This window comes from Schistocerca cancellata, unplaced genomic scaffold (genome assembly GCF_023864275.1).
Source record: "Schistocerca cancellata isolate TAMUIC-IGC-003103 unplaced genomic scaffold, iqSchCanc2.1 HiC_scaffold_1164, whole genome shotgun sequence".
Lineage (NCBI taxonomy): Eukaryota > Metazoa > Arthropoda > Insecta > Orthoptera > Acrididae > Schistocerca > Schistocerca cancellata.
Window position 1 is genome coordinate 116,547 of NW_026047163.1, and position 16,386 is coordinate 132,932.

A 16,386-nucleotide genomic window follows, 5' to 3' on the forward strand; every position below is an offset into this window, starting at 1 on the left:
GTTTGCAGGTACTAGCAACATGTGTCTCCCACACAGGCAGCTGTCTACAGTGCATCCTCGGTAGTATAGTGGTTAGTATCCCCGCCTGTCACGCGGGAGACCGGGGTTCGATTCCCCGCCGGGGAGATGCGATTTTTATCTCACAAACCTGTTCGAGAGTTGCGCGTATGGGGATCGGAAGAGCATAAAGTTTGCGATCAAGGAGTGTAGTTGGTGCAAAATCTAAAAAAAAATGCTACATCTTAGGAAGTGGTTCTTGCATTCTTCACACATCAGGGTTTGCTACTGAGGCTGAATCAAAGCACCCCAGCCGACGCTCTGGGCGTAGTAATCGAGCTGGACACAGTCTGCAAAAGTAATATTTTTAGCAGAGCGTGGTTTCAATCCACGGACCTCTGGGTTATGGGCCCAGCACGCTTCCACTGCGCCACTCTGCTGTGTGGGAGAGTACTGGCTCTTCGTCACATCACGTCTCACACCTGGGCAGTGTTGTCTGCGTCGCTTTCACACGCCTACATGTGATTGCGTAACATCTCCTACAGCTCTCAGCTTGACTTGTCTCGACTTTGCTCGACTGACGCTACGCTGACGCTTGCAGGCAGCGATATTTACCACGATCGCCCCGACATGCAGCTGCGAGAAGCACAGGAGTAACAAAGCACTCCACGATGCGGCGACATACGAAATCCACTGCCCAGCTACTCGTCGGAAACTAACAAAATGCCGACCCTGCCAAGATTCGAACCTGGAATCTTCTGATCCGTAGTCAGACGCGTTATCCGTTGCGCCACAGGGCCACCGGCAGCATTTTGTCTACGAGACAAGTACAATTCGCTAAGAAATGTGTTCTCCACGGCTCAGCAAGCTCCCAAGGAAGGTACCTCTCGTCCAGCTGCGTGGCCGCAGTGCGCCTGCAGAACTTAGAGCTTGCCACGCATCTGCTCTCGCTGTTCGACAGGTAGCAGAAGGCAAGGCGCGCTTTTTCGCATGTTTTCTCGACGACGAGAGCCGGTTGATGTGCATGTAAGCGTAGCATATGAAGCAAGAATAGCACGAACCATTCGTAGTCAGGTGCAAAAGTCGCAGTATGGCACCAGGTGGCGAACATATGTTTCTGTGGCCACCACTAGTTTCCAGCAAAGTGAATACCACTGACTGAGGGCCCTGTGTTGTAGCCCCAGTGGCGCAATTGGTTAGCGCACGGTACTTATAAGGCAGTAGCCGTGCGCAATGCCGGGGTTGTGAGTTCGAGCCTCTCCTGGGGCATATTTTTATTTCGTGGCACAGTCTCTGACAGCAACAGGAGGCTACGTTTGAGATGTATCAGCTATTTGAGGAATATAATCGTGCATTCGATACGGTAGCTGCGTCTTCCTCGGTAGTATAGTGGTTAGTATCCCCTCCTGTCACCCGGGAGACCGGGGTTCGATTCCCCTCCGGGGAGAGACATCCGATTTTTAATTGCTGCACTATCACTCGCCGTCTTAGTGTAGGACGTTTGCAGGTACTAGCAACATGTGTCTCCCACACAGGCAGCTGCCTACAGCGCATCCTCGGTAGTATAGTGGTTAGTATCCCCGCCTGTCACCCGGGAGACCGGGGTTCGATTCCCCGCCGGGGAGAGACATCCGATTTTTAATTGCTGCACTATCACTCGCCGAACTTAGTGTAGGACGTTTGCAGGTACTAGCAACATGTGTCTCCCACACAGGCAGCTGTCTACAGTGCATCCTCGGTAGTATAGTGGTTAGTATCCCCGCCTGTCACGCGGGAGACCGGGGTTCGATTCCCCGCCGGGGAGATGCGATTTTTATCTCACAAACCTGTTCGAGAGTTGCGCGTATGGGGATCGGAAGAGCATAAAGTTTGCGATCAAGGAGTGTAGTTGGTGCAAAATCTAAAAAAAAATGCTACATCTTAGGAAGTGGTTCTTGCATTCTTCACACATCAGGGTTTGCTACTGAGGCTGAATCAAAGCACCCCAGCCGACGCTCTGGGCGTAGTAATCGAGCTGGACACAGTCTGCAAAAGTAATATTTTTAGCAGAGCGTGGTTTCAATCCACGGACCTCTGGGTTATGGGCCCAGCACGCTTCCACTGCGCCACTCTGCTGTGTGGGAGAGTACTGGCTCTTCGTCACATCACGTCTCACACCTGGGCAGTGTTGTCTGCGTCGCTTTCACACGCCTACATGTGATTGCGTAACATCTCCTACAGCTCTCAGCTTGACTTGTCTCGACTTTGCTCGACTGACGCTACGCTGACGCTTGCAGGCAGCGATATTTACCACGATCGCCCCGACATGCAGCTGCGAGAAGCACAGGAGTAACAAAGCACTCCACGATGCGGCGACATACGAAATCCACTGCCCAGCTACTCGTCGGAAACTAACAAAATGCCGACCCTGCCAAGATTCGAACCTGGAATCTTCTGATCCGTAGTCAGACGCGTTATCCGTTGCGCCACAGGGCCACCGGCAGCATTTTGTCTACGAGACAAGTACAATTCGCTAAGAAATGTGTTCTCCACGGCTCAGCAAGCTCCCAAGGAAGGTACCTCTCGTCCAGCTGCGTGGCCGCAGTGCGCCTGCAGAACTTAGAGCTTGCCACGCATCTGCTCTCGCTGTTCGACAGGTAGCAGAAGGCAAGGCGCGCTTTTTCGCATGTTTTCTCGACGACGAGAGCCGGTTGATGTGCATGTAAGCGTAGCATATGAAGCAAGAATAGCACGAACCATTCGTAGTCAGGTGCAAAAGTCGCAGTATGGCACCAGGTGGCGAACATATGTTTCTGTGGCCACCACTAGTTTCCAGCAAAGTGAATACCACTGACTGAGGGCCCTGTGTTGTAGCCCCAGTGGCGCAATTGGTTAGCGCACGGTACTTATAAGGCAGTAGCCGTGCGCAATGCCGGGGTTGTGAGTTCGAGCCTCTCCTGGGGCATATTTTTATTTCGTGGCACAGTCTCTGACAGCAACAGGAGGCTACGTTTGAGATGTATCAGCTATTTGAGGAATATAATCGTGCATTCGATACGGTAGCTGCGTCTTCCTCGGTAGTATAGTGGTTAGTATCCCCTCCTGTCACCCGGGAGACCGGGGTTCGATTCCCCTCCGGGGAGAGACATCCGATTTTTAATTGCTGCACTATCACTCGCCGTCTTAGTGTAGGATGTTTGCAGGTACTAGCAACATGTGTCTCCCACACAGGCAGCTGCCTACAGCGCATCCTCGGTAGTATAGTGGTTAGTATCCCCGCCTGTCACCCGGGAGACCGGGGTTCGATTCCCCGCCGGGGAGAGACATCCGATTTTTAATTGCTGCACTATCACTCGCCGAACTTAGTGTAGGACGTTTGCAGGTACTAGCAACATGTGTCTCCCACACAGGCAGCTGTCTACAGTGCATCCTCGGTAGTATAGTGGTTAGTATCCCCGCCTGTCACGCGGGAGACCGGGGTTCGATTCCCCGCCGGGGAGATGCGATTTTTATCTCACAAACCTGTTCGAGAGTTGCGCGTATGGGGATCGGAAGAGCATAAAGTTTGCGATCAAGGAGTGTAGTTGGTGCAAAATCTAAAAAAAAATGCTACATCTTAGGAAGTGGTTCTTGCATTCTTCACACATCAGGGTTTGCTACTGAGGCTGAATCAAAGCACCCCAGCCGACGCTCTGGGCGTAGTAATCGAGCTGGACACAGTCTGCAAAAGTAATATTTTTAGCAGAGCGTGGTTTCAATCCACGGACCTCTGGGTTATGGGCCCAGCACGCTTCCACTGCGCCACTCTGCTGTGTGGGAGAGTACTGGCTCTTCGTCACATCACGTCTCACACCTGGGCAGTGTTGTCTGCGTCGCTTTCACACGCCTACATGTGATTGCGTAACATCTCCTACAGCTCTCAGCTTGACTTGTCTCGACTTTGCTCGACTGACGCTACGCTGACGCTTGCAGGCAGCGATATTTACCACGATCGCCCCGACATGCAGCTGCGAGAAGCACAGGAGTAACAAAGCACTCCACGATGCGGCGACATACGAAATCCACTGCCCAGCTACTCGTCGGAAACTAACAAAATGCCGACCCTGCCAAGATTCGAACCTGGAATCTTCTGATCCGTAGTCAGACGCGTTATCCGTTGCGCCACAGGGCCACCGGCAGCATTTTGTCTACGAGACAAGTACAATTCGCTAAGAAATGTGTTCTCCACGGCTCAGCAAGCTCCCAAGGAAGGTACCTCTCGTCCAGCTGCGTGGCCGCAGTGCGCCTGCAGAACTTAGAGCTTGCCACGCATCTGCTCTCGCTGTTCGACAGGTAGCAGAAGGCAAGGCGCGCTTTTTCGCATGTTTTCTCGACGACGAGAGCCGGTTGATGTGCATGTAAGCGTAGCATATGAAGCAAGAATAGCACGAACCATTCGTAGTCAGGTGCAAAAGTCGCAGTATGGCACCAGGTGGCGAACATATGTTTCTGTGGCCACCACTAGTTTCCAGCAAAGTGAATACCACTGACTGAGGGCCCTGTGTTGTAGCCCCAGTGGCGCAATTGGTTAGCGCACGGTACTTATAAGGCAGTAGCCGTGCGCAATGCCGGGGTTGTGAGTTCGAGCCTCTCCTGGGGCATATTTTTATTTCGTGGCACAGTCTCTGACAGCAACAGGAGGCTACGTTTGAGATGTATCAGCTATTTGAGGAATATAATCGTGCATTCGATACGGTAGCTGCGTCTTCCTCGGTAGTATAGTGGTTAGTATCCCCTCCTGTCACCCGGGAGACCGGGGTTCGATTCCCCGCCGGGGAGAGACATCCGATTTTTAATTGCTGCACTATCACTCGCCGTCTTAGTGTAGGACGTTTGCAGGTACTAGCAACATGTGTCTCCCACACAGGCAGCTGCCTACAGCGCATCCTCGGTAGTATAGTGGTTAGTATCCCCGCCTGTCACCCGGGAGACCGGGGTTCGATTCCCCGCCGGGGAGAGACATCCGATTTTTAATTGCTGCACTATCACTCGCCGAACTTAGTGTAGGACGTTTGCAGGTACTAGCAACATGTGTCTCCCACACAGGCAGCTGTCTACAGTGCATCCTCGGTAGTATAGTGGTTAGTATCCCCGCCTGTCACGCGGGAGACCGGGGTTCGATTCCCCGCCGGGGAGATGCGATTTTTATCTCACAAACCTGTTCGAGAGTTGCGCGTATGGGGATCGGAAGAGCATAAAGTTTGCGATCAAGGAGTGTAGTTGGTGCAAAATCTAAAAAAAAATGCTACATCTTAGGAAGTGGTTCTTGCATTCTTCACACATCAGGGTTTGCTACTGAGGCTGAATCAAAGCACCCCAGCCGACGCTCTGGGCGTAGTAATCGAGCTGGACACAGTCTGCAAAAGAAATATTTTTAGCAGAGCGTGGTTTCGATCCACGGACCGCTGGGTTATGGGCCCAGCACGCTTCCACTGCGCCACTCTGCTGTGTGGGAGAGTACTGGCTCTTCGTCACATCACGTCTCACACCTGGGCAGTGTTGTCTGCGTCGCTTTCACACGCCTACATGTGATTGCGTAACATCTCCTACAGCTCTCAGCTTGACTTGTCTCGACTTTGCTCGACTGACGCTACGCTGACGCTTGCAGGCAGCGATATTTACCACGATCGCCCCGACATGCAGCTGCGAGAAGCACAGGAGTAACAAAGCACTCCACGATGCGGCGACATACGAAATCCACTGCCCAGCTACTCGTCGGAAACTAACAAAATGCCGACCCTGCCAAGATTCGAACCTGGAATCTTCTGATCCGTAGTCAGACGCGTTATCCGTTGCGCCACAGGGCCACCGGCAGCATTTTGTCTACGAGACAAGTGCAATTCGCTAAGAAATGTGTTCTCCACGGCTCAGCAAGCTCCCAAGGAAGGTACCTCTCGTCCAGCTGCGTGGCCGCAGTGCGCCTGCAGAACTTAGAGCTTGCCACGCATATGCTCTCGCTGTTCGACAGGTAGCAGAAGGCAAGGCGCGCTTTTTCGCATGTTTTCTCGACGACGAGAGCCGGTTGATGTGCATGTAAGCGTAGCATATGAAGCAAGAATAGCACGAACCATTCGTAGTCAGGTGCAAAAGTCGCAGTATGGCACCAGGTGGCGAACATATGTTTCTGTGGCCACCACTAGTTTCCAGCAAAGTGAATACCACTGACTGAGGGCCCTGTGTTGTAGCCCCAGTGGCGCAATTGGTTAGCGCACGGTACTTATAAGGCAGTAGCCGTGCGCAATGCCGGGGTTGTGAGTTCGAGCCTCTCCTGGGGCATATTTTTATTTCGTGGCACAGTCTCTGACAGCAACAGGAGGCTACGTTTGAGATGTATCAGCTATTTGAGGAATATAATCGTGCATTCGATACGGTAGCTGCGTCTTCCTCGGTAGTATAGTGGTTAGTATCCCCTCCTGTCACCCGGGAGACCGGGGTTCGATTCCCCGCCGGGGAGAGACATCCGATTTTTAATTGCTGCACTATCACTCGCCGTCTTAGTGTAGGACGTTTGCAGGTACTAGCAACATGTGTCTCCCACACAGGCAGCTGCCTACAGCGCATCCTCGGTAGTATAGTGGTTAGTATCCCCGCCTGTCACCCGGGAGACCGGGGTTCGATTCCCCGCCGGGGAGAGACATCCGATTTTTAATTGCTGCACTATCACTCGCCGAACTTAGTGTAGGACGTTTGCAGGTACTAGCAACATGTGTCTCCCACACAGGCAGCTGTCTACAGTGCATCCTCGGTAGTATAGTGGTTAGTATCCCCGCCTGTCACGCGGGAGACCGGGGTTCGATTCCCCGCCGGGGAGATGCGATTTTTATCTCACAAACCTGTTCGAGAGTTGCGCGTATGGGGATCGGAAGAGCATAAAGTTTGCGATCAAGGAGTGTAGTTGGTGCAAAATCTAAAAAAAAATGCTACATCTTAGGAAGTGGTTCTTGCATTCTTCACACATCAGGGTTTGCTACTGAGGCTGAATCAAAGCACCCCAGCCGACGCTCTGGGCGTAGTAATCGAGCTGGACACAGTCTGCAAAAGAAATATTTTTAGCAGAGCGTGGTTTCGATCCACGGACCGCTGGGTTATGGGCCCAGCACGCTTCCACTGCGCCACTCTGCTGTGTGGGAGAGTACTGGCTCTTCGTCACAGCACGTCTCACACCTGGGCAGTGTTGTCTGCGTCGCTTTCACACGCCTACATGTGATTGCGTAACATCTCCTACAGCTCTCAGCTTGACTTGTCTCGACTTTGCTCGACTGACGCTACGCTGACGCTTGCAGGCAGCGATATTTACCACGATCGCCCCGACATGCAGCTGCGAGAAGCACAGGAGTAACAAAGCACTCCACGATGCGGCGACATACGAAATCCACTGCCCAGCTACTCGTCGGAAACTAACAAAATGCCGACCCTGCCAAGATTCGAACCTGGAATCTTCTGATCCGTAGTCAGACGCGTTATCCGTTGCGCCACAGGGCCACCGGCAGCATTTTGTCTACGAGACAAGTGCAATTCGCTAAGAAATGTGTTCTCCACGGCTCAGCAAGCTCCCAAGGAAGGTACCTCTCGTCCAGCTGCGTGGCCGCAGTGCGCCTGCAGAACTTAGAGCTTGCCACGCATCTGCTCTCGCTGTTCGACAGGTAGCAGAAGGCAAGGCGCGCTTTTTCGCATGTTTTCTCGACGACGAGAGCCGGTTGATGTGCATGTAAGCGTAGCATATGAAGCAAGAATAGCACGAACCATTCGTAGTCAGGTGCAAAAGTCGCAGTATGGCACCAGGTGGCGAACATATGTTTCTGTGGCCACCACTAGTTTCCAGCAAAGTGAATACCACTGACTGAGGGCCCTGTGTTGTAGCCCCAGTGGCGCAATTGGTTAGCGCACGGTACTTATAAGGCAGTAGCCGTGCGCAATGCCGGGGTTGTGAGTTCGAGCCTCTCCTGGGGCATATTTTTATTTCGTGGCACAGTCTCTGACAGCAACAGGAGGCTACGTTTGAGATGTATCAGCTATTTGAGGAATATAATCGTGCATTCGATACGGTAGCTGCGTCTTCCTCGGTAGTATAGTGGTTAGTATCCCCTCCTGTCACCCGGGAGACCGGGGTTCGATTCCCCGCCGGGGAGAGACATCCGATTTTTAATTGCTGCACTATCACTCGCCGTCTTAGTGTAGGACGTTTGCAGGTACTAGCAACATGTGTCTCCCACACAGGCAGCTGCCTACAGCGCATCCTCGGTAGTATAGTGGTTAGTATCCCCGCCTGTCACCCGGGAGACCGGGGTTCGATTCCCCGCCGGGGAGAGACATCCGATTTTTAATTGCTGCACTATCACTCGCCGAACTTAGTGTAGGACGTTTGCAGGTACTAGCAACATGTGTCTCCCACACAGGCAGCTGTCTACAGTGCATCCTCGGTAGTATAGTGGTTAGTATCCCCGCCTGTCACGCGGGAGACCGGGGTTCGATTCCCCGCCGGGGAGATGCGATTTTTATCTCACAAACCTGTTCGAGAGTTGCGCGTATGGGGATCGGAAGAGCATAAAGTTTGCGATCAAGGAGTGTAGTTGGTGCAAAATCTAAAAAAAAATGCTACATCTTAGGAAGTGGTTCTTGCATTCTTCACACATCAGGGTTTGCTACTGAGGCTGAATCAAAGCACCCCAGCCGACGCTCTGGGCGTAGTAATCGAGCTGGACACAGTCTGCAAAAGAAATATTTTTAGCAGAGCGTGGTTTCGATCCACGGACCGCTGGGTTATGGGCCCAGCACGCTTCCACTGCGCCACTCTGCTGTGTGGGAGAGTACTGGCTCTTCGTCACATCACGTCTCACACCTGGGCAGTGTTGTCTGCGTCGCTTTCACACGCCTACATGTGATTGCGTAACATCTCCTACAGCTCTCAGCTTGACTTGTCTCGACTTTGCTCGACTGACGCTACGCTGACGCTTGCAGGCAGCGATATTTACCACGATCGCCCCGACATGCAGCTGCGAGAAGCACAGGAGTAACAAAGCACTCCACGATGCGGCGACATACGAAATCCACTGCCCAGCTACTCGTCGGAAACTAACAAAATGCCGACCCTGCCAAGATTCGAACCTGGAATCTTCTGATCCGTAGTCAGACGCGTTATCCGTTGCGCCACAGGGCCACCGGCAGCATTTTGTCTACGAGACAAGTGCAATTCGCTAAGAAATGTGTTCTCCACGGCTCAGCAAGCTCCCAAGGAAGGTACCTCTCGTCCAGCTGCGTGGCCGCAGTGCGCCTGCAGAACTTAGAGCTTGCCACGCATCTGCTCTCGCTGTTCGACAGGTAGCAGAAGGCAAGGCGCGCTTTTTCGCATGTTTTCTCGACGACGAGAGCCGGTTGATGTGCATGTAAGCGTAGCATATGAAGCAAGAATAGCACGAACCATTCGTAGTCAGGTGCAAAAGTCGCAGTATGGCACCAGGTGGCGAACATATGTTTCTGTGGCCACCACTAGTTTCCAGCAAAGTGAATACCACTGACTGAGGGCCCTGTGTTGTAGCCCCAGTGGCGCAATTGGTTAGCGCACGGTACTTATAAGGCAGTAGCCGTGCGCAATGCCGGGGTTGTGAGTTCGAGCCTCTCCTGGGGCATATTTTTATTTCGTGGCACAGTCTCTGACAGCAACAGGAGGCTACGTTTGAGATGTATCAGCTATTTGAGGAATATAATCGTGCATTCGATACGGTAGCTGCGTCTTCCTCGGTAGTATAGTGGTTAGTATCCCCTCCTGTCACCCGGGAGACCGGGGTTCGATTCCCCGCCGGGGAGAGACATCCGATTTTTAATTGCTGCACTATCACTCGCCGTCTTAGTGTAGGACGTTTGCAGGTACTAGCAACATGTGTCTCCCACACAGGCAGCTGCCTACAGCGCATCCTCGGTAGTATAGTGGTTAGTATCCCCGCCTGTCACCCGGGAGACCGGGGTTCGATTCCCCGCCGGGGAGAGACATCCGATTTTTAATTGCTGCACTATCACTCGCCGAACTTAGTGTAGGACGTTTGCAGGTACTAGCAACATGTGTCTCCCACACAGGCAGCTGTCTACAGTGCATCCTCGGTAGTATAGTGGTTAGTATCCCCGCCTGTCACGCGGGAGACCGGGGTTCGATTCCCCGCCGGGGAGATGCGATTTTTATCTCACAAACCTGTTCGAGAGTTGCGCGTATGGGGATCGGAAGAGCATAAAGTTTGCGATCAAGGAGTGTAGTTGGTGCAAAATCTAAAAAAAAATGCTACATCTTAGGAAGTGGTTCTTGCATTCTTCACACATCAGGGTTTGCTACTGAGGCTGAATCAAAGCACCCCAGCCGACGCTCTGGGCGTAGTAATCGAGCTGGACACAGTCTGCAAAAGAAATATTTTTAGCAGAGCGTGGTTTCGATCCACGGACCGCTGGGTTATGGGCCCAGCACGCTTCCACTGCGCCACTCTGCTGTGTGGGAGAGTACTGGCTCTTCGTCACAGCACGTCTCACACCTGGGCAGTGTTGTCTGCGTCGCTTTCACACGCCTACATGTGATTGCGTAACATCTCCTACAGCTCTCAGCTTGACTTGTCTCGACTTTGCTCGACTGACGCTACGCTGACGCTTGCAGGCAGCGATATTTACCACGATCGCCCCGACATGCAGCTGCGAGAAGCACAGGAGTAACAAAGCACTCCACGATGCGGCGACATACGAAATCCACTGCCCAGCTACTCGTCGGAAACTAACAAAATGCCGACCCTGCCAAGATTCGAACCTGGAATCTTCTGATCCGTAGTCAGACGCGTTATCCGTTGCGCCACAGGGCCACCGGCAGCATTTTGTCTACGAGACAAGTGCAATTCGCTAAGAAATGTGTTCTCCACGGCTCAGCAAGCTCCCAAGGAAGGTACCTCTCGTCCAGCTGCGTGGCCGCAGTGCGCCTGCAGAACTTAGAGCTTGCCACGCATCTGCTCTCGCTGTTCGACAGGTAGCAGAAGGCAAGGCGCGCTTTTTCGCATGTTTTCTCGACGACGAGAGCCGGTTGATGTGCATGTAAGCGTAGCATATGAAGCAAGAATAGCACGAACCATTCGTAGTCAGGTGCAAAAGTCGCAGTATGGCACCAGGTGGCGAACATATGTTTCTGTGGCCACCACTAGTTTCCAGCAAAGTGAATACCACTGACTGAGGGCCCTGTGTTGTAGCCCCAGTGGCGCAATTGGTTAGCGCACGGTACTTATAAGGCAGTAGCCGTGCGCAATGCCGGGGTTGTGAGTTCGAGCCTCTCCTGGGGCATATTTTTATTTCGTGGCACAGTCTCTGACAGCAACAGGAGGCTACGTTTGAGATGTATCAGCTATTTGAGGAATATAATCGTGCATTCGATACGGTAGCTGCGTCTTCCTCGGTAGTATAGTGGTTAGTATCCCCTCCTGTCACCCGGGAGACCGGGGTTCGATTCCCCGCCGGGGAGAGACATCCGATTTTTAATTGCTGCACTATCACTCGCCGTCTTAGTGTAGGACGTTTGCAGGTACTAGCAACATGTGTCTCCCACACAGGCAGCTGCCTACAGCGCATCCTCGGTAGTATAGTGGTTAGTATCCCCGCCTGTCACCCGGGAGACCGGGGTTCGATTCCCCGCCGGGGAGAGACATCCGATTTTTAATTGCTGCACTATCACTCGCCGAACTTAGTGTAGGACGTTTGCAGGTACTAGCAACATGTGTCTCCCACACAGGCAGCTGTCTACAGTGCATCCTCGGTAGTATAGTGGTTAGTATCCCCGCCTGTCACGCGGGAGACCGGGGTTCGATTCCCCGCCGGGGAGATGCGATTTTTATCTCACAAACCTGTTCGAGAGTTGCGCGTATGGGGATCGGAAGAGCATAAAGTTTGCGATCAAGGAGTGTAGTTGGTGCAAAATCTAAAAAAAAATGCTACATCTTAGGAAGTGGTTCTTGCATTCTTCACACATCAGGGTTTGCTACTGAGGCTGAATCAAAGCACCCCAGCCGACGCTCTGGGCGTAGTAATCGAGCTGGACACAGTCTGCAAAAGAAATATTTTTAGCAGAGCGTGGTTTCGATCCACGGACCGCTGGGTTATGGGCCCAGCACGCTTCCACTGCGCCACTCTGCTGTGTGGGAGAGTACTGGCTCTTCGTCACATCACGTCTCACACCTGGGCAGTGTTGTCTGCGTCGCTTTCACACGCCTACATGTGATTGCGTAACATCTCCTACAGCTCTCAGCTTGACTTGTCTCGACTTTGCTCGACTGACGCTACGCTGACGCTTGCAGGCAGCGATATTTACCACGATCGCCCCGACATGCAGCTGCGAGAAGCACAGGAGTAACAAAGCACTCCACGATGCGGCGACATACGAAATCCACTGCCCAGCTACTCGTCGGAAACTAACAAAATGCCGACCCTGCCAAGATTCGAACCTGGAATCTTCTGATCCGTAGTCAGACGCGTTATCCGTTGCGCCACAGGGCCACCGGCAGCATTTTGTCTACGAGACAAGTGCAATTCGCTAAGAAATGTGTTCTCCACGGCTCAGCAAGCTCCCAAGGAAGGTACCTCTCGTCCAGCTGCGTGGCCGCAGTGCGCCTGCAGAACTTAGAGCTTGCCACGCATCTGCTCTCGCTGTTCGACAGGTAGCAGAAGGCAAGGCGCGCTTTTTCGCATGTTTTCTCGACGACGAGAGCCGGTTGATGTGCATGTAAGCGTAGCATATGAAGCAAGAATAGCACGAACCATTCGTAGTCAGGTGCAAAAGTCGCAGTATGGCACCAGGTGGCGAACATATGTTTCTGTGGCCACCACTAGTTTCCAGCAAAGTGAATACCACTGACTGAGGGCCCTGTGTTGTAGCCCCAGTGGCGCAATTGGTTAGCGCACGGTACTTATAAGGCAGTAGCCGTGCGCAATGCCGGGGTTGTGAGTTCGAGCCTCTCCTGGGGCATATTTTTATTTCGTGGCACAGTCTCTGACAGCAACAGGAGGCTACGTTTGAGATGTATCAGCTATTTGAGGAATATAATCGTGCATTCGATACGGTAGCTGCGTCTTCCTCGGTAGTATAGTGGTTAGTATCCCCTCCTGTCACCCGGGAGACCGGGGTTCGATTCCCCGCCGGGGAGAGACATCCGATTTTTAATTGCTGCACTATCACTCGCCGTCTTAGTGTAGGACGTTTGCAGGTACTAGCAACATGTGTCTCCCACACAGGCAGCTGCCTACAGCGCATCCTCGGTAGTATAGTGGTTAGTATCCCCGCCTGTCACCCGGGAGACCGGGGTTCGATTCCCCGCCGGGGAGAGACATCCGATTTTTAATTGCTGCACTATCACTCGCCGAACTTAGTGTAGGACGTTTGCAGGTACTAGCAACATGTGTCTCCCACACAGGCAGCTGTCTACAGTGCATCCTCGGTAGTATAGTGGTTAGTATCCCCGCCTGTCACGCGGGAGACCGGGGTTCGATTCCCCGCCGGGGAGATGCGATTTTTATCTCACAAACCTGTTCGAGAGTTGCGCGTATGGGGATCGGAAGAGCATAAAGTTTGCGATCAAGGAGTGTAGTTGGTGCAAAATCTAAAAAAAAATGCTACATCTTAGGAAGTGGTTCTTGCATTCTTCACACATCAGGGTTTGCTACTGAGGCTGAATCAAAGCACCCCAGCCGACGCTCTGGGCGTAGTAATCGAGCTGGACACAGTCTGCAAAAGAAATATTTTTAGCAGAGCGTGGTTTCGATCCACGGACCGCTGGGTTATGGGCCCAGCACGCTTCCACTGCGCCACTCTGCTGTGTGGGAGAGTACTGGCTCTTCGTCACATCACGTCTCACACCTGGGCAGTGTTGTCTGCGTCGCTTTCACACGCCTACATGTGATTGCGTAACATCTCCTACAGCTCTCAGCTTGACTTGTCTCGACTTTGCTCGACTGACGCTACGCTGACGCTTGCAGGCAGCGATATTTACCACGATCGCCCCGACATGCAGCTGCGAGAAGCACAGGAGTAACAAAGCACTCCACGATGCGGCGACATACGAAATCCACTGCCCAGCTACTCGTCGGAAACTAACAAAATGCCGACCCTGCCAAGATTCGAACCTGGAATCTTCTGATCCGTAGTCAGACGCGTTATCCGTTGCGCCACAGGGCCACCGGCAGCATTTTGTCTACGAGACAAGTGCAATTCGCTAAGCAATGTGTTCTCCACGGCTCAGCAAGCTCCCAAGGAAGGTACCTCTCGTCCAGCTGCGTGGCCGCAGTGCGCCTGCAGAACTTAGAGCTTGCCACGCATCTGCTCTCGCTGTTCGACAGGTAGCAGAAGGCAAGGCGCGCTTTTTCGCATGTTTTCTCGACGACGAGAGCCGGTTGATGTGCATGTAAGCGTAGCATATGAAGCAAGAATAGCACGAACCATTCGTAGTCAGGTGCAAAAGTCGCAGTATGGCACCAGGTGGCGAACATATGTTTCTGTGGCCACCACTAGTTTCCAGCAAAGTGAATACCACTGACTGAGGGCCCTGTGTTGTAGCCCCAGTGGCGCAATTGGTTAGCGCACGGTACTTATAAGGCAGTAGCCGTGCGCAATGCCGGGGTTGTGAGTTCGAGCCTCTCCTGGGGCATATTTTTATTTCGTGGCACAGTCTCTGACAGCAACAGGAGGCTACGTTTGAGATGTATCAGCTATTTGAGGAATATAATCGTGCATTCGATACGGTAGCTGCGTCTTCCTCGGTAGTATAGTGGTTAGTATCCCCTCCTGTCACCCGGGAGACCGGGGTTCGATTCCCCGCCGGGGAGAGACATCCGATTTTTAATTGCTGCACTATCACTCGCCGTCTTAGTGTAGGACGTTTGCAGGTACTAGCAACATGTGTCTCCCACACAGGCAGCTGCCTACAGCGCATCCTCGGTAGTATAGTGGTTAGTATCCCCGCCTGTCACCCGGGAGACCGGGGTTCGATTCCCCGCCGGGGAGAGACATCCGATTTTTAATTGCTGCACTATCACTCGCCGAACTTAGTGTAGGACGTTTGCAGGTACTAGCAACATGTGTCTCCCACACAGGCAGCTGTCTACAGTGCATCCTCGGTAGTATAGTGGTTAGTATCCCCGCCTGTCACGCGGGAGACCGGGGTTCGATTCCCCGCCGGGGAGATGCGATTTTTATCTCACAAACCTGTTCGAGAGTTGCGCGTATGGGGATCGGAAGAGCATAAAGTTTGCGATCAAGGAGTGTAGTTGGTGCAAAATCTAAAAAAAAATGCTACATCTTAGGAAGTGGTTCTTGCATTCTTCACACATCAGGGTTTGCTACTGAGGCTGAATCAAAGCACCCCAGCCGACGCTCTGGGCGTAGTAATCGAGCTGGACACAGTCTGCAAAAGTAATATTTTTAGCAGAGCGTGGTTTCAATCCACGGACCTCTGGGTTATGGGCCCAGCACGCTTCCACTGCGCCACTCTGCTGTGTGGGAGAGTACTGGCTCTTCGTCACATCACGTCTCACACCTGGGCAGTGTTGTCTGCGTCGCTTTCACACGCCTACATGTGATTGCGTAACATCTCCTACAGCTCTCAGCTTGACTTGTCTCGACTTTGCTCGACTGACGCTACGCTGACGCTTGCAGGCAGCGATATTTACCACGATCGCCCCGACATGCAGCTGCGAGAAGCACAGGAGTAACAAAGCACTCCACGATGCGGCGACATACGAAATCCACTGCCCAGCTACTCGTCGGAAACTAACAAAATGCCGACCCTGCCAAGATTCGAACCTGGAATCTTCTGATCCGTAGTCAGACGCGTTATCCGTTGCGCCACAGGGCCACCGGCAGCATTTTGTCTACGAGACAAGTACAATTCGCTAAGAAATGTGTTCTCCACGGCTCAGCAAGCTCCCAAGGAAGGTACCTCTCGTCCAGCTGCGTGGCCGCAGTGCGCCTGCAGAACTTAGAGCTTGCCACGCATCTGCTCTCGCTGTTCGACAGGTAGCAGAAGGCAAGGCGCGCTTTTTCGCATGTTTTCTCGACGACGAGAGCCGGTTGATGTGCATGTAAGCGTAGCATATGAAGCAAGAATAGCACGAACCATTCGTAGTCAGGTGCAAAAGTCGCAGTATGGCACCAGGTGGCGAACATATGTTTCTGTGGCCACCACTAGTTTCCAGCAAAGTGAATACCACTGACTGAGGGCCCTGTGTTGTAGCCCCAGTGGCGCAATTGGTTAGCGCACGGTACTTATAAGGCAGTAGCCGTGCGCAATGCCGGGGTTGTGAGTTCGAGCCTCTCCTGGGGCATATTTTTATTTCGTGGCACAGTCTCTGACAGCAACAGGAGGCTAC

The 16,386-nt window shown here is 52.8% G+C and overlaps 39 non-coding genes across 39 annotated transcripts; 29 read left to right on the forward strand and 10 right to left on the reverse strand.

The window, feature by feature from the left end:
- Window positions 1-54: 54 nt before the first annotated feature.
- On the forward strand, window positions 55-126 carry Trnad-guc (transfer RNA aspartic acid (anticodon GUC)). Its single transcript has one exon. It is a non-coding gene; the product is annotated as a tRNA-Asp (tRNA).
- A 598-nt stretch (window positions 127-724) lies between these two features.
- Window positions 725-797, reverse strand: Trnar-acg (transfer RNA arginine (anticodon ACG)). The gene has a single exon. It is a non-coding gene; the product is annotated as a tRNA-Arg (tRNA).
- A 377-nt stretch (window positions 798-1,174) lies between these two features.
- Trnai-uau (transfer RNA isoleucine (anticodon UAU)) lies at window positions 1,175-1,266 on the forward strand. The gene is given in 2 exon segments: window positions 1,175-1,212; window positions 1,231-1,266. It is a non-coding gene; the product is annotated as a tRNA-Ile (tRNA).
- Window positions 1,267-1,550: 284 nt separating this feature from the next.
- Trnad-guc (transfer RNA aspartic acid (anticodon GUC)) lies at window positions 1,551-1,622 on the forward strand. The gene has a single exon. It is a non-coding gene; the product is annotated as a tRNA-Asp (tRNA).
- Window positions 1,623-1,729: 107 nt separating this feature from the next.
- On the forward strand, window positions 1,730-1,801 carry Trnad-guc (transfer RNA aspartic acid (anticodon GUC)). Its single transcript has one exon. It is a non-coding gene; the product is annotated as a tRNA-Asp (tRNA).
- A 598-nt stretch (window positions 1,802-2,399) lies between these two features.
- Window positions 2,400-2,472, reverse strand: Trnar-acg (transfer RNA arginine (anticodon ACG)). Its single transcript has one exon. It is a non-coding gene; the product is annotated as a tRNA-Arg (tRNA).
- Window positions 2,473-2,849: 377 nt separating this feature from the next.
- Window positions 2,850-2,941, forward strand: Trnai-uau (transfer RNA isoleucine (anticodon UAU)). Its single transcript is given in 2 exon segments — window positions 2,850-2,887; window positions 2,906-2,941. It is a non-coding gene; the product is annotated as a tRNA-Ile (tRNA).
- Window positions 2,942-3,225: 284 nt separating this feature from the next.
- Trnad-guc (transfer RNA aspartic acid (anticodon GUC)) lies at window positions 3,226-3,297 on the forward strand. The gene has a single exon. It is a non-coding gene; the product is annotated as a tRNA-Asp (tRNA).
- A 107-nt stretch (window positions 3,298-3,404) lies between these two features.
- Trnad-guc (transfer RNA aspartic acid (anticodon GUC)) lies at window positions 3,405-3,476 on the forward strand. Its single transcript has one exon. It is a non-coding gene; the product is annotated as a tRNA-Asp (tRNA).
- Window positions 3,477-4,074: 598 nt separating this feature from the next.
- Trnar-acg (transfer RNA arginine (anticodon ACG)) lies at window positions 4,075-4,147 on the reverse strand. Its single transcript has one exon. It is a non-coding gene; the product is annotated as a tRNA-Arg (tRNA).
- Window positions 4,148-4,524: 377 nt separating this feature from the next.
- On the forward strand, window positions 4,525-4,616 carry Trnai-uau (transfer RNA isoleucine (anticodon UAU)). Its single transcript is given in 2 exon segments — window positions 4,525-4,562; window positions 4,581-4,616. It is a non-coding gene; the product is annotated as a tRNA-Ile (tRNA).
- Window positions 4,617-4,900: 284 nt separating this feature from the next.
- Window positions 4,901-4,972, forward strand: Trnad-guc (transfer RNA aspartic acid (anticodon GUC)). Its single transcript has one exon. It is a non-coding gene; the product is annotated as a tRNA-Asp (tRNA).
- A 107-nt stretch (window positions 4,973-5,079) lies between these two features.
- Trnad-guc (transfer RNA aspartic acid (anticodon GUC)) lies at window positions 5,080-5,151 on the forward strand. Its single transcript has one exon. It is a non-coding gene; the product is annotated as a tRNA-Asp (tRNA).
- A 598-nt stretch (window positions 5,152-5,749) lies between these two features.
- Trnar-acg (transfer RNA arginine (anticodon ACG)) lies at window positions 5,750-5,822 on the reverse strand. The gene has a single exon. It is a non-coding gene; the product is annotated as a tRNA-Arg (tRNA).
- A 377-nt stretch (window positions 5,823-6,199) lies between these two features.
- Trnai-uau (transfer RNA isoleucine (anticodon UAU)) lies at window positions 6,200-6,291 on the forward strand. The gene is given in 2 exon segments: window positions 6,200-6,237; window positions 6,256-6,291. It is a non-coding gene; the product is annotated as a tRNA-Ile (tRNA).
- Window positions 6,292-6,575: 284 nt separating this feature from the next.
- Trnad-guc (transfer RNA aspartic acid (anticodon GUC)) lies at window positions 6,576-6,647 on the forward strand. The gene has a single exon. It is a non-coding gene; the product is annotated as a tRNA-Asp (tRNA).
- Window positions 6,648-6,754: 107 nt separating this feature from the next.
- Trnad-guc (transfer RNA aspartic acid (anticodon GUC)) lies at window positions 6,755-6,826 on the forward strand. The gene has a single exon. It is a non-coding gene; the product is annotated as a tRNA-Asp (tRNA).
- A 598-nt stretch (window positions 6,827-7,424) lies between these two features.
- Window positions 7,425-7,497, reverse strand: Trnar-acg (transfer RNA arginine (anticodon ACG)). Its single transcript has one exon. It is a non-coding gene; the product is annotated as a tRNA-Arg (tRNA).
- Window positions 7,498-7,874: 377 nt separating this feature from the next.
- Window positions 7,875-7,966, forward strand: Trnai-uau (transfer RNA isoleucine (anticodon UAU)). The gene is given in 2 exon segments: window positions 7,875-7,912; window positions 7,931-7,966. It is a non-coding gene; the product is annotated as a tRNA-Ile (tRNA).
- Window positions 7,967-8,250: 284 nt separating this feature from the next.
- On the forward strand, window positions 8,251-8,322 carry Trnad-guc (transfer RNA aspartic acid (anticodon GUC)). The gene has a single exon. It is a non-coding gene; the product is annotated as a tRNA-Asp (tRNA).
- Window positions 8,323-8,429: 107 nt separating this feature from the next.
- Trnad-guc (transfer RNA aspartic acid (anticodon GUC)) lies at window positions 8,430-8,501 on the forward strand. The gene has a single exon. It is a non-coding gene; the product is annotated as a tRNA-Asp (tRNA).
- Window positions 8,502-9,099: 598 nt separating this feature from the next.
- Window positions 9,100-9,172, reverse strand: Trnar-acg (transfer RNA arginine (anticodon ACG)). Its single transcript has one exon. It is a non-coding gene; the product is annotated as a tRNA-Arg (tRNA).
- Window positions 9,173-9,549: 377 nt separating this feature from the next.
- On the forward strand, window positions 9,550-9,641 carry Trnai-uau (transfer RNA isoleucine (anticodon UAU)). Its single transcript is given in 2 exon segments — window positions 9,550-9,587; window positions 9,606-9,641. It is a non-coding gene; the product is annotated as a tRNA-Ile (tRNA).
- A 284-nt stretch (window positions 9,642-9,925) lies between these two features.
- Trnad-guc (transfer RNA aspartic acid (anticodon GUC)) lies at window positions 9,926-9,997 on the forward strand. The gene has a single exon. It is a non-coding gene; the product is annotated as a tRNA-Asp (tRNA).
- Window positions 9,998-10,104: 107 nt separating this feature from the next.
- On the forward strand, window positions 10,105-10,176 carry Trnad-guc (transfer RNA aspartic acid (anticodon GUC)). The gene has a single exon. It is a non-coding gene; the product is annotated as a tRNA-Asp (tRNA).
- Window positions 10,177-10,774: 598 nt separating this feature from the next.
- Trnar-acg (transfer RNA arginine (anticodon ACG)) lies at window positions 10,775-10,847 on the reverse strand. The gene has a single exon. It is a non-coding gene; the product is annotated as a tRNA-Arg (tRNA).
- A 377-nt stretch (window positions 10,848-11,224) lies between these two features.
- Trnai-uau (transfer RNA isoleucine (anticodon UAU)) lies at window positions 11,225-11,316 on the forward strand. The gene is given in 2 exon segments: window positions 11,225-11,262; window positions 11,281-11,316. It is a non-coding gene; the product is annotated as a tRNA-Ile (tRNA).
- Window positions 11,317-11,600: 284 nt separating this feature from the next.
- Trnad-guc (transfer RNA aspartic acid (anticodon GUC)) lies at window positions 11,601-11,672 on the forward strand. Its single transcript has one exon. It is a non-coding gene; the product is annotated as a tRNA-Asp (tRNA).
- Window positions 11,673-11,779: 107 nt separating this feature from the next.
- On the forward strand, window positions 11,780-11,851 carry Trnad-guc (transfer RNA aspartic acid (anticodon GUC)). Its single transcript has one exon. It is a non-coding gene; the product is annotated as a tRNA-Asp (tRNA).
- Window positions 11,852-12,449: 598 nt separating this feature from the next.
- On the reverse strand, window positions 12,450-12,522 carry Trnar-acg (transfer RNA arginine (anticodon ACG)). The gene has a single exon. It is a non-coding gene; the product is annotated as a tRNA-Arg (tRNA).
- Window positions 12,523-12,899: 377 nt separating this feature from the next.
- Trnai-uau (transfer RNA isoleucine (anticodon UAU)) lies at window positions 12,900-12,991 on the forward strand. The gene is given in 2 exon segments: window positions 12,900-12,937; window positions 12,956-12,991. It is a non-coding gene; the product is annotated as a tRNA-Ile (tRNA).
- Window positions 12,992-13,275: 284 nt separating this feature from the next.
- Trnad-guc (transfer RNA aspartic acid (anticodon GUC)) lies at window positions 13,276-13,347 on the forward strand. Its single transcript has one exon. It is a non-coding gene; the product is annotated as a tRNA-Asp (tRNA).
- Window positions 13,348-13,454: 107 nt separating this feature from the next.
- On the forward strand, window positions 13,455-13,526 carry Trnad-guc (transfer RNA aspartic acid (anticodon GUC)). Its single transcript has one exon. It is a non-coding gene; the product is annotated as a tRNA-Asp (tRNA).
- A 598-nt stretch (window positions 13,527-14,124) lies between these two features.
- Window positions 14,125-14,197, reverse strand: Trnar-acg (transfer RNA arginine (anticodon ACG)). Its single transcript has one exon. It is a non-coding gene; the product is annotated as a tRNA-Arg (tRNA).
- Window positions 14,198-14,574: 377 nt separating this feature from the next.
- Trnai-uau (transfer RNA isoleucine (anticodon UAU)) lies at window positions 14,575-14,666 on the forward strand. Its single transcript is given in 2 exon segments — window positions 14,575-14,612; window positions 14,631-14,666. It is a non-coding gene; the product is annotated as a tRNA-Ile (tRNA).
- Window positions 14,667-14,950: 284 nt separating this feature from the next.
- Trnad-guc (transfer RNA aspartic acid (anticodon GUC)) lies at window positions 14,951-15,022 on the forward strand. Its single transcript has one exon. It is a non-coding gene; the product is annotated as a tRNA-Asp (tRNA).
- Window positions 15,023-15,129: 107 nt separating this feature from the next.
- On the forward strand, window positions 15,130-15,201 carry Trnad-guc (transfer RNA aspartic acid (anticodon GUC)). The gene has a single exon. It is a non-coding gene; the product is annotated as a tRNA-Asp (tRNA).
- Window positions 15,202-15,799: 598 nt separating this feature from the next.
- On the reverse strand, window positions 15,800-15,872 carry Trnar-acg (transfer RNA arginine (anticodon ACG)). The gene has a single exon. It is a non-coding gene; the product is annotated as a tRNA-Arg (tRNA).
- A 377-nt stretch (window positions 15,873-16,249) lies between these two features.
- Window positions 16,250-16,341, forward strand: Trnai-uau (transfer RNA isoleucine (anticodon UAU)). The gene is given in 2 exon segments: window positions 16,250-16,287; window positions 16,306-16,341. It is a non-coding gene; the product is annotated as a tRNA-Ile (tRNA).
- Window positions 16,342-16,386: the final 45 nt, after the last annotated feature.